The 11259-nt window shown below is 36.3% G+C and overlaps 1 protein-coding gene across 1 annotated transcript in view; it reads right to left on the reverse strand.

Annotated features, from left to right (window-relative positions):
• LOC122815433 (leukosialin-like) overlaps positions 1-9562 on the reverse strand; it is a 433912-nt gene extending 424350 nt beyond the window's left edge. Inside the window, exon 1 of the mRNA XM_044087923.1 lies at positions 9436-9562. The gene's annotated coding sequence lies outside the window, so the exon portion shown is untranslated. The remainder of the gene's footprint in view (positions 1-9435) is intronic.
• Positions 9563-11259: the final 1697 nt, after the last annotated feature.

Below are 11259 nucleotides of genomic sequence, written 5' to 3' on the forward strand. Positions count from 1 at the left end.
TGCATCTGGAGCATTTCTCCTCAGGTCTCTACTAAAAATTGGCTTTGTTCCCAGTCAGACTTTCCCAGTAAACAAATGTTAAATAAATAAATAAATAAATGTATTTTTCACAAATCACATATAGAAAAAAGAGTCAGGTCACAGCAAATGAAAATAATTTTTGGATCAATACCAACAAGAAAGAATGTGTTTAAAAATGGAAATGTGTAGAGCATCTGAACCTAATTTTGACCATACATGTGTTCAGCTAAGATAGCATGCACTTGTCAACATCAGGGAAGAGAACTTTTGTAGCAGGTATTTTGCAATATTTGACAAACACAAGGCAGGAATTTTGCCAGGTCAAAAATGTAACAGTTCACTTATAGCAACACTTGATGTATCTCTGATGGTTGTTAATGCTAGGATAATTAACAATAAATTCTGTTTTATAAGAAAATTTGCAGTGTTCTCACAAGATTGATGTTGTTATTGTTTGTGAAACATGATTACAGGACAATGATTGGAAACCAGTTCTGTCAGGGTTTAAATGTTTTAGCTATAACAGACATTCTAATAAAAAATCAGATGGGGTGTTGTGATAGGAATTAAAGATAGTTATGGGACCTCTAATTATTACATGTTCAGTGATAACACCAATACTATAGACTGTATAACTGTGATAATAAAGGGTCTATATTAGAACATCAAAGTTTCAAAACTTCGAATGTTCTAATATCGACCCCTATTCAACGAAAGCTGAAAATATCGAAGCAACAGAAAACCGATTTTTTTTTCCTAGGGAAAGAATTCGGTTGTCCATTTCTGTTGCTTCGGTATTTTCAGTGCTGTGGTGGGAAGTTACGGGTCAGGTTCAGGTAAGTGTGCGATTAAGTATGGGTTAGGTTAGTTAGGGTTAGGTTGCGGGTTAGGTATGTGTGAGATTGTGTGGACGTGAGAGTTAGGGCTGGTTAGGTGAGTTAGGGTTAGGGCGCAGGTCAGGTAAGTGTGCGATTGTGTGGTTAGGGTGGGGTAGGTGAGTTAGGGTTAGGGTGTGGGTGAGGTGAGTGTGGGATTGTGATGGACCTTAGGGTTTGGGTTAAGGTAAATGAATAGTTAGTGGTGTGTGTATAATTTAGTGTAGGGTTAGGTGTAAGATTTTATGTGTATTTGTGTGGATTGTTGTTTGTTTGGTGTGCTTGTGTTGTGTGTATGTGTTTTGGAACAGCAAATTCTTTCCCTAGGAAAAAATACGCTGTTCTGTATGTTTGATGTTTTCAGCTTTCGCTGAATAGGGGTCGATATTAGAACATTCGAAGTTTTGAAACTTTGATGTTCTAATATAGACCCATAATAAAGACAACCCTGAAACATAAAACAGTTGTTGGAGTGTATAGACCACCAATGTCAAGTGCTGATGACCTAGAGGAATTCATACATTTCTTGCATGAAGTACAGGAGGGAAGAAGAATAATAGCTGGCGACTTAAATTTACCAGAAACAGACTAGAATAATATTCGTTCTACAACATTAGTAAGGAAATTATTCCTTCAGACTGAAAAAAAAAAAACAGGGAATGGAACACACTAGACACTGTGTGTGTTCTCAAAGAAATTACAGTAACTTCATGTCAGGTTTTACAACCATTGATGTGCAGTGGTCATGGGGTTATAAAGGTCAATTTGTTGCTAGGTAATTCTAACAAACCGAAATCTAAACCAATACACAGATGATTAATAATAGAGTATATGGAAATGAAATAGTCACTATTTAAAACTAACTAGAGTGTTGTGTTCAGTGGAAAAACTACAGAAGGAATGTAAAAAGTTTTGAAAGAGAAATTGCTTGAAAGCAAAAAAATTGTTTAACATCAGGATCTAGACCCACAACATCAGGATATATTTCCATAAGAACAAGATACTTGATTAAGGTGAGAGACAAAAAAATATAAGAAATGTAAAGGCGGTTGAACTTCAACTTTGTAAACTGAAATTAATCAAAATGGACATACAAATTAAGTACAGTGTGAGACAAAATCAAGAAATATCTGAAGAAAATGTATATAATCATATTGAGCAAAATAGGAAACCATTTTTATAGATACATAAGATATGGAAGGAGTAAAGACATGCAACTTGATAAACTGTATCCAATTTTTAAAATTTGTTCTGAAACTCAATGGATTATAGCTAATATTTACAAAATCGTATGCAAAGCAGTTTGGCTCCATAAAGGAGGTGATTGTCCTAGTGACATCCAGGTAACTTAAGATACTGAAATCAAGTTAGACTATATTGAAAAAAAACTATGCAAACGTGATCCAAATAAAACACAAGGTAAAAACAGAATTAGTAATAATGATCTTAGAATACTTCAGCAAGAACTTACAGTCAATTATATTTATTATTTACTAAGTCATAGAAATATGGGAGATTCCTCAAGATTAGAAACATGAGCTTATTAAACCTGTCTTTAAGGGAAAGGGGAGTATGACAAACCCAGAGTCGTATAGACCTTTAAGTCTTTTTTCATATTGTAGAAAAAATGAAGACGGTAATATTGGAAAAGTTATTGTCAGAATTCAAAAGGTTAGGACTTGAAACTACATATCAGCATGCATATGTTGAAAACAGATTGATTACCACCTGTAACATGATGTTCTATAGGAATATAATAGCTATGAATGAAAAATCATGCTATGATGTAATTTATATAGATTTAACTTCAGCATTTGAAAGGGTCATACACAAAACACTGATCAATAAATTAGAGCAACTGGGTATTGATGTAGTCCTGATAAGATGGGCAGCATGGTTTACAAATAGGACATTGCGAGTATCATACAGAAACTGGACAGGTGAAATTCTTGGTTACAGTTGGGGTGGCCCACAGGGCTCTGTCATAAGCCTATACTTGTTTAAATTGTATCTTTCAGATCTATCTTTTTCATGTGAGGTGTTCTATAGTCTGTATGCAGATTACTTGAAATTATGTGAACTGTTAACATATATTACAGATAGGGCATGTCTGCAAAAAAACTTGACTAAATTGACCATTTTTGCACAGGAGAATAATATTCTGATAAATGCATAAAAAACTTGGGTCTGCAAAAGAACTTGACTAAATTGACCATTTGAGCACAGGAGAGTAATATGCTGATAAATACATCAAAAACTAAGTATATGAGATTTGGGAGACATACACTGAATATTTAATAAAGCAAACAGTTATTGAAACTGTAAATTTATTGAAGGACCAGGGTATATGAGTAGATCCGGCATTGAGTTTTTCTAATTATATTAACCAATAGGTTAATGATAATTATAGAACTATAGGTTGAATAAAAAAGATTTATATAGTCTAGGAAATCATAAATTATGGTGTCATTGTTGGTTACATTAGACTAAAACCCGAATAAGGGATAACAATATAGAAACCATATGTATATTATTCCTGGAGCTTTTCTCCTCGGGTCACCACTGAAAATGGGCAGCTGGCTCAGTTGAACTAACACGGTTAACAAATGTTAATAAATAAATAAATAAATCAAGCAAAAGTAAACTGGAAGAAGTACAATCCATGGCTGTAAAAATTTAAGTCATTATGCAAGACTAAATATCCAAACTTGTACAGTGTCTCTCATAGATATCTAAAAGAAGATCTTATTCAGGTATATAGGGCATTTAGGGACAACTACCTCTGGGAATGTTTGGGGTTATCAAAAAGTAGTAGAGAATCATCAGATAACTTATGTAGAAGATTCAGTAGGAACTGGATGTCTACTAATTTAAAGCAAGCACTAATTTAGATATTTTAAAAACAGCCTGGACACTTACTATGAGAAAAACTGTTTTGGAATATTGGCAGGCTAGAAGGGCATTAATGCCAGTACTTGAAATATTTGTATGCATGTATGTATATATATTCTTCTGAACAAATAAACCCATGTTCAGATTTACATAAGAAAGAGCACAGAAAAGATACTTAGCAGTACGTTTCAATTAATTATGTATATTTTAAACAGAAAGTAGTTTTTTAAGGAAAAACACTGCCATAATCTAACGAGACATTGAAGAGTCCCTCAAAATTACAGAGAGCCTCTGCAGTGCTAATATTAAAAGTTACATCCACAACATATGTTCTTGACAAACAAGCTCAGAACTTTTCTCCAATAAATGAGAATAATTTCATATATATGAATTTAGTAGCAATGCTTGCTTTGCCAGTTGTTGATTAACCACACTACTAAAATTCTCAATCTATGAGAAAATGCCTGAAACACTAGGCCTACCCTTGAAGGGGGAAATATTTTTTATGAACTTTTAGCAGACAACAAAAAAAGCATCAGGGATGGTACAGACTAAGACAACTTGATTGCTTTGTAAACATTTCAGTGCAGAACCCATAATTTTCATGAAATGTCAGTTTTCTAACCAGATAATCAGCATGTACTGTTACCATTCTGTATATCTAAAGACTACTTTAAATTTAGCACCACAACTCATTTGATATTGTTACTCTAGTTACTAGTTTAGAATTTTTTTGCAGTTCAGAAACAGATTGTCGTTGATGTTTATTTAAATTACACATGTCAGCTTTATTAAATTCTTCAAAAATCTGCTGTATTTCATAATGTAACATTTTGCTAAACATTTTAATAGTATAATCTGTATATAGAGGATACAAGTACTATGTTAACATACTTAGTATCTAGCATTCAATTTGTATTCACAGAAGTAACCTCAGCATCTATTTTCTCTAAAATAAAAAAAAGAACGTTTATTAGCTCCAGTATTCACTAAAAACGTTCATTCATATCATACAAGTCCATTTTATCAATATTAGCAAAATGATAAGCCTGATGCAACTTGCAGCTTGCTTTGAAACAGTTTTCATTTTGTATTATTGTGGAATGAGCCACTGTGGATATGGATTTTAAAACAATTATAAGAACTGATAACTACGTAGCAGTCAATTACAAACTCGAAACGTTCACTACATTATCTTTGTTATTATTTTTAACATTTTTGCAAACATCAGAAGGAAATTTTTCTGCAAATACGTTATCAATAAAATCAACTTTTTAAATATTTTCAACATTTGTATTTTTATATTGTTTACTATAATTTTGCAAACTGTTGTTTTCATCCTCTAAAGTGATACAATTTCTGAGCCAGGTTATGTTTCATTATGAGGAAATATTATTTGACATTTTTCATCAACAATCCTTACAGAGCTGATACCAACCATTATATTTGAATGTGAAATGTAAGAAGAGAGTGAAAAAGAAAATCTCAAAGTCATTGGAGCATTGATGTGTGTCATCTTACAGTAGGTTCATAGGATCGTAGGAGGTTACTAGGCTATTGGCCCTGAGGCTCTTATAAGCCTAGCCAAAAGTTTAGCCCATGTTTAGAGAAGTCACCACCTAAAGCCCCTGGCCAGCAGGGACACGGGTGGAATTCCAGTGTGTGTTTTCTGTTTCCCATCCAGTTATCCCGGTTGCTCTTGTAGAGAGATAATGAGGTTTTCTGCCTGACATGGGGAGGGAGTTTATTACAGATAGGGGGGGGGGGGAGTCTCTGGGACACAAATCTACCCTGCCAGCAAATCCTATTGATATCACAGACCTCGTTGAGGTCGCGCATGTGGGTTACTCGAGTGGTCTCCCTATCTGCTGCATGTGCTTTGCGAGGTACATGCCAAAGGGGGCATTGTACTCAATAATTGGCCTTATAAGGGAAGAATACAGAGATGTTATGACCTCCTTGTCTCTGGATGAGATACCTTCTCAACTTAAACCTCAAGAGTTAGGGACAAAACAAAATAGTTTGATTTTAAAACAGTGTCAACAGCTCAAAAAGTAACAAATAGGATTTTAATACTGGAAGGACAGATGGCTATTAGATCTATTACCACACCAGGTACTTGGATTAATTTTCTGTTATGGACACTACCTTGCTGCATTCCTGAGTATGTTATCCTTTGGATGAGATGTTAAACTAAGATCCCATCTACCTGATTTGGTGGCAGCTCAAATAGATTTATAAGTTTCTCCAGCACTTATTGGAGAAGATTCAGGGAAGTATGTTCAACAATTTTCCCTAGTCTGCACACGCACCACCTCAGGTCCCCCCTAAAAAGTGAGCATTGCCAGTTAGGACTATCCTGGTCAACAAAGATTAAAGAAGTAAATTTGCTCCAAATTAGGGACACTTTTTAATGACAGCACTGTTAACTTAGAAATTCACAAAATACTGTCCAGTATTAGAAAGGATGAAACAAAAGTCTGAGAAAAATTTTGGGAGCGTCCCTCCAAAATTTGGACAGCTGAGAGGTATGAATGTGATGCTTTGCATCCCTACTATTAACTGATTACTTTCTCCAATTAAATGTTTGCAGGTTTGCCTAGACTTTAGAATCCTTCTCCAACTTATTACATTTGCATTTTTATATGTTCTTCCTCTAATGCCTTCAGTTTTTCATTCACATTCTTCAGTGCTGAATTAAAGTGTGCAGTAGTTAGTTCTTTTTAAAATGTCAGTAGCTAGATCTTTGAAAAAAATGTCTTGCTTATTTTGAAATGCAGCACTCTTACTTCCACTGTGCTCAGTTTAGAAGATAATAGAAAAAGTCTTATTGTTTAATAATGACTATTGACTCTGACTGGTGGAACTTAATTTCTTTATTGATGTGTGATGTCATTTTTTTGCTTATTTTGTGAATTGTTGTTTTATTTTCCCATGAAGGTTGTTGTTGAGGTGTCTGGGGAATAAACATTAAGTTATGCTGTTCTAAGGTGTGTATATTGCAATATCTTGCAGTCACATAATGTGTAGCCATCCGGAATAGAGTACATATGCAACAAAACATAGCATCTGTGTCGCATTAATACAGGATAATAAGATGTTGGCAACAGATCACAGTAGCTCTGGAAAATAGTATATGCAAATTAATTTGCAAAGATTATATGTGGTATGCAGAGCATAACAGACTGTACAGTCATATCTATGGGGAAATGTTTAAATAGACAGGGCATGGGTACATTTCTGGACAGCTGAATGACATATCGGTTTGAAGTATTACCTCACATTGCATGCAGCCCCAGTTAGTTTCTTGGCTAGAATATCTTCTGCATGGAGTTTGCATGTTTCCCTATAATTAAGTGGGACTCTGCTAGCTTTCTCCCGCAACCCAAACATTGTAGCACTCTGTTCACCAATGCTACATTATCTGTAGGTCTGTGTGTGTGTCCTGTGATGTCCCATCCAGGGCTTATTACTGTCTTGCTGTTTCTGCTTGATGGCATATGCCCCAGCCCTCCCCCAACCCTAAATTGGATGACAGTGGGTACAAAAATGGATAGAGAGATGGATGGATGGAAGGATTATGGCTGAATGGATAGATGGACAGAAGGTTGCACAGATGGATGGATGGATGGATGGATGGATGGATGGATGGATGGATGGATGGTTGGATAGAAGGTTGCACAGATGGATGGATGGAAATATGGATGGAAGGTTGCACAGATGGATGAATGGATGGATGGATGGATGGATGGATGGATGGATGGATGGATGGATGGATGGATGGATGGAAGTATGGGTTTATTTTGGACTGATTTAGTAATAATTCTGGGTGGGTTGTCTAAATATTTCACTAGAACTTGTTCTATTATATACATCACCTTCCTGATTAAGCCACTATGAGGTTATCTAACTGATGAACAGCAACTTGGGCTCTTACATACATCTACATACAAATAAATCTCCAGCATCCTAATGAGATGGGAAAGGTAAAGAGGGCAAGGATCTGTAATTTAGGGGATGGCATTGATATACGCTGGCAGGCAAGTTATGCTGCATGCTAAACCTGCAGATATCCATGTTTTGGAAGGTGAATTGGTCAGAACAGAAATGTAACTCTGTCATTTATACTATACAAGTTTGAGGTGGCCAAGAAGGCAATGCAAAGAAGTGAAGTCAGTTCTCTTGACTGATGTAGAAGAAAGAATAAGTTCACTATGGAAAGTAAGCAAGAGAAAGACAGGAGATCTGGGAAGGGGAGGCACAAAGCTTGAAGGATGGGTGGAGAGGTTATCTTTGTGGCTGAGATGGTCTGTGGAAATTTATCTGACCTGTAGCTGAGACTAAAGTGTTCCAAAGCACTGGAATCAAAATAATGAGAATGGGTGAACTCTAAAGGAAGTGGTTAGATCTAAAGACCCCTGATTTTTCTCCACACGTCTTGAAGGATCTAGGAGGATCTACCCTAACATCCTCAGCTGATCTCAGTCATTTGGTGGGGAGCATAAAATGTATATAGGTATTGCAATTCTTGCAAGAATGCAAATCTACATGTTAAAAGCTATAAATGTCAGGTACTGGAACCTCTGAGGAAATCGGGGTCAACAGAATTAAACTAGGTGTTCTGCACACCAATCTTAGATCTTAGGTCTATTGGCAAATTTAGCATGTATGTAAGCAGTTAACACACCATGGGGCAGTTGTTGAACAGGTATTACAACACAGACAGGCTGTTAATAAGCATTGACTTGATAGCCAGCTAAGGGCCTTATAAGCGTGTGTATGCAGCACTTACTGTTCAATATCCATACCAGCGTGTTCTGTTGCTTTGATTAAATGGCATGATTTGTGGAGGGGGGATTAAGACAGCTAATTTTAGATGTAAATTGAAACTATATTGCGCATCCCTGTTGCTTGAACATCCTGATTATCAAAGTCTGTTTCATTCATACAAATATGCCTGTGTACCTGTGAGATGTACTGATATAAATTTCACCTTATGATACATTTCTTTGAGTATAATTTCAGATATTATGAATTATGCCCTAATGGCTTGCCCTTCCATACCTCAAAGGGATACATTGTTTATGGCTGAAAAAAAACTGCAAACTATAGAAAAATCAGGTCAAAAGCTTGCTTAGTAATCATTTTGCTTGATCCTCATACTTTGAAACATTGTGTCTAAGATGCATATTCTAGAATGTGCATGTCACAATGCTTTATCTCATTTAGTTAAACAAATGATCCTGTCTGATTCCAAATGCATTTATATTTTTCAGAAGGGCTACAGTAAAGCAAGTTGGTCAAGTGTCTCACTCAAGCCCACAAAGTAAGTATCTCACTCAAGGTTACAAAGTATGCGTGCTTGAAGTCACTGGAATTCAAAGCAGTTCTTAGAATGTTATTCCACATCAGACGTTATGAATATTCACTGGCTTTTCACATAACATTTTTCACATAATTATTTTTCGCATCTACAGCTGCTAAAGCTGCCTTTATTGTTTCATATTTCTCTGTCTCTGCTCTCTCGTATCATGCCACACTGTAATTTTCCTGCCTATACTTGAAAAAATAGTAGGTCTGTTTCATTTTTTATATATGTATATATCTAGTGAATAACATCTTAGTACATAAAAGCATGCATACATACCTTCAGATGTATAGAGGTGTATATATATTCCAAGTGAAGTGATTGTTCACGCTACAAGTATAACAAAAACTTAGACGTTTAGATAAATAAACTATTGAGAAGCCAAGTGATCCAGGCATTTGTAAAGACAGACAGCAAGATGTGCTCACAGTTCATTATTAGCAGCCTGGGTTGGTCTCATTTCTCCTGCAGGCACATTCATGTAGGATACAGATCCCAGCATGCCATTAATTCATGAGATGAGGGTTATGAAAAATGCAGAATCTTTAAGGAAACTGAACAGATTTAGACACTGCAGACTGAGAAAAGGCATGTAAAATTACAAAAGATTAGTAGAGTAAGGATATGAGATGACAGGCTTGGGTGAGGTTGGCATAATAGTTAGGGCCTTTACCTCACAGATCCAAGGAACAGAGTTTAATTCTAACCTGTGGTTAATGGCTAGACTCGTAATAGTCTGCAGACTGATTCCCTCATATGTACTAGTATGTTACACTACTAATGACCACAAATGCTGGAATATAAGGAGTGGAGATAGTAAAATAAAAAAAATGAGCTGGAAATAATAGCACTTCTACTGTCAATGGTGTACTGTAAATGCTGACATGTGAATATAATACTGTTGGAGCATCCAGTGTCTCTGCTATTGCATTAGTAACTACCGTGCAAACAAGATGATCTGCTACATCAGCAAATACCAGTCTGTCAGATAATAAAGCAAGTTATTGAGGGGGGATGCAGGAGGATGGAGCTACAGATGGCTAAATGGCTGCACAGTTACATGGTTATGGTAGATGATGGAGCCACGAATGAAAAAATGGCCTCACAGTTAGGTGATTATGGTACAAGATGGAGCCATGAATAGATAAATGGCTGCACAGTTAGGTGGTTATAGTAGAGGATGGAGCCACAAATGGATAAACGGCTGCACAGTTAATGTGGCTATGGTAGAGGATGGAGCCACAAAGGGATAAATGGTTGCACACTTAGATGGTTGCACTAGATTTATGTGTCCTTCTCTGTGCATCTTGCATAATACTATGTGTATGTTGAACTAAAATTTTCAACAATGAAAAGCACATGGTGCTCCCAATACCAAGGCCAATTTCTTTCTGCCATAGAAGCCAGTCTTTGTATTGCCTATCCCCCCAAACATCTGAGAATGAGGTAGCCTACTGATGCTGTGGCAATCCATCTGTCTTTGCTGCTGGTCAGCAGGGGGCAAGGGCATGATGAAAAACAAAGAGGATTATGCCAGCAGAAGAAGCATGAACAAGGTCATACATGAGTAAATGCTAAACACCACGTATGGAGAAATGTGCTGTGTGTCTCCTGACTTTTTCCTGGTCCTGCTCTATGGTCACTGGTCATGTGCAGGAAAGTGCAAAGAACAGGTGCCGTATGATTTGCTTTATACCATGGTGAATGTAAATAGTCCTGTTCTAGAGTCAAAGGTCATGTAAAAATAAGTACTTTGCAATCTCCTTTCTACCCTGGGGTTGGTAACCACAGCTCCAATAACTGTAGGGCTTTTTTCCTGCAATGGACCACAGTAGAGTATCATCTGCTGGAACAGAACAAGAGATGAAAGTATTTAATTGGAGGTAGATAGGCCCCCAGTGTTTAATAAAAGCACAGTATGCATTTATGAAGCAAAATGTGAGATATAGCTAGATAGCTTGATAGCAAACTAGATAGACAGATATGCAGACAGACAGACAGACATATGAACAATTAGACAAGTCTACTGATAGCCAGATAGATAGTCAGATGAATTAAATGACAGACTGATGTACATATCTTATAAATGACAACTAAACACAG

This window comes from Protopterus annectens, chromosome 11.part0 (genome assembly GCF_019279795.1).
Source record: "Protopterus annectens isolate FY-2018-M chromosome 11.part0, PAN1.0, whole genome shotgun sequence".
Lineage (NCBI taxonomy): Eukaryota > Metazoa > Chordata > Ceratodontiformes > Protopteridae > Protopterus > Protopterus annectens.